Here is a 2,672-nt window from a genome sequence, read left to right on the forward strand (position 1 = left end):
TTGGGGTATAGAGTATGTGGTCACATAAAATCTCATTTTTTAGGGCATTGGAAAAGAGTTATCTACCTTTATAAAAATCTAGGTCTGTTAAACTTCAACATACAGAAAATTTGGTCTCGAGTGTTCAAGGTACTTGAGTTTGGTGCCCTAAAAAATTTCTAACTTTTTTGCAACAATCTAACTTTGCATGAATCTTCCATCACATTCACAATCTAATAGGACCACTAAACCGTGAGTGCAATCAAACTACTTGCACTGTGATTAACCGTGAACACCAACCATATCCAATTAATAGGAAAATTGCCCCAGTGAAAATTTTCTATATGAAATTTGTTGAAAATTTGTTGATAAAAAAAGTTTTGGCTTGACGTATAGAAGGAAAAAAAAAGTATGATCTGATCTAAATCTGTTGTAGATTAATTATAAATCTCTATTATTTGGCATGACCCATTCTAACTCCTATCCATGGTATGGTGGGGGATGTAGTCAGAATTTGAAGTTGTGGGCTATCTCATGGTTAGAGATGAACTAATGGGTGAAGTTAATTTTTTTGATACAAGAATTACATTTACTTCACATGGCAAATTTCATCTTTAAGTTATATACATATATTTTGTATCCAAAAAACAAGTTATTATATTTTAGTATATAATATATGCGAGTGTTATAAATGTCGGATACCGAATTGATTTATATTCATATAAAAAGTTATCAATATAATATTTGGAGGTAACAATAGAAAGTCAAAATACAAACCAATGATTAAAGTCAATTTCTCGTTTCTAAAATAATTTAAGCATGCACTAACTAATGTGCAGTGAAACTCGGTTTTAAATGGACAAAAGGTTAAACAAAGTAAATTGATTGAAAACAATAAGTCATGGGTAGGGGAAAGTTGGTGTGTGTCAAGGGTTCCCTAACATCCAAAGGTGTGTGTGATTGATATGGACTTTTCACTAGGCCAGGACTGAAGGGCTGTTTGGTTGTTTGTTTTGTGCATTAATAACAAGGGCTTAAGGTGTAACCACTACTTCAAGTCACCTATTCACCATAATCATTGAAGCTTAAAGCAATTCCAAACTGGTTAGCAATTCTAATATTTTTTTAATGATGTGAATCCTTAATTGGTTTCATATGGTTGGTTGTTGAGGATTTCAAAAATGTGAGTGCAAGTAGCAATAATAAATCCAAGGCTTAATTGCAGTTTTGGTCTTCTTATTTTAGCTGAATCGCGAAAGTAGTCTCCCATTTTGTTTTTTTCAAGTTTTGGTCCCCCCAAACAGAATTTTAGTCTAAAACTTGATGAAATTTCATCTTTTTTGCATTTATTTAAGTTACATCATGCCTCAAGATCTCATTTGCAACAATTGTACCTGAAATCTATGATCATAAATGGTGTAGTACGACTTTAAAAAATGAAATTTCATCAAGTTTTGGATCAAAATTCTGTTTGGGGACCAAAATTGGGGAGAAACAAAATGGGGGGACTACTTTCACGATTCAGCTAAAATAGGGGAATCAAAACTGCAATTAAGCCTAAATCAAATGTTCTAAAATCACTAGAAACTTTGATACCACATCTACATTTAGAACTTTGAGACAATTGATATATGAGTCACATTTTTTATATATCAACATTTAATTCATTTTTAGTTGATGTGACTACTCACACTTGAATCAAATAATCTCTATTAATATGAGTCTCTCACATATATATTTGTACCACTATTGTTACTAACGTTACTAACGGAACACATCTCATGACTATATCGTCATAAAGACTTTTAATACAATAGTTCAATACACTAGAATCCACTCTCGCTCCCCCAATAAACATAAATAGGTTCTTATACTACTTATTGAAGAATACGAGGGAGCAACAATGAATCAAATATTCAAATAATTTTATACTACAAAAGTGGAGGTGGTGCATTAGAGTTTACACTATTTTCTTGACAAAAAAATAATTTTATATTTTTCTATCAAAAATATGGAAAATTAAACAATTTAAAATATATTTTTAACTATTAATATAAAATAACAATCTATAATGGTATTATTCGTTTGCTTCACAAAATTTTAAAAGGGGAAAACATTATAAAAATTAGGGGAGAAAGAAAAACTAAAAATAGAAAACAAATCCAAATTGACACCATATATGAAAAGTCTTCTAGTCAAATAAGATAGCTGCATTTCAACTAGTCAAGGATGACACACACAAGACATACTCACACATATGTTAGTATATTAGAAAATAGTTTTTATGATTGGTTTATAATTATAGAGTATATGTTAGGATTAATTTTATATTATTATTTGAATCAACATCGAGTTTATATATTTTTATAAATAAAGTTTAGTAGCGAGATTTTTATATCAAGTAATTAATCGGTAGTTTTGCTAATCCTATTATTGAAAGTCTTACATAATTTTTCTTTTTATATCCTCTTATCTCTTTTTCAATGAACTTCCATTCTTAACATTATATTTAGAGTTTGGTTTGCTTGTATTGTTTTCGGTGGCGGATTGAAAAACTTCTCTATTGGAGACAAAAAGGAAATGGTCTGCATAACTTAAAGTATAAAATAGTTCATAAATTTGCTTTATAATTGATTGATGTATAACTTCTTACGATTGTTTTAACATTAATGTTTTTTTTTAAGATTTGAATG

This window comes from Cicer arietinum, chromosome 3 (assembly GCF_000331145.2).
Source record: "Cicer arietinum cultivar CDC Frontier isolate Library 1 chromosome 3, Cicar.CDCFrontier_v2.0, whole genome shotgun sequence".
Taxonomy (NCBI): domain Eukaryota; kingdom Viridiplantae; phylum Streptophyta; class Magnoliopsida; order Fabales; family Fabaceae; genus Cicer; species Cicer arietinum.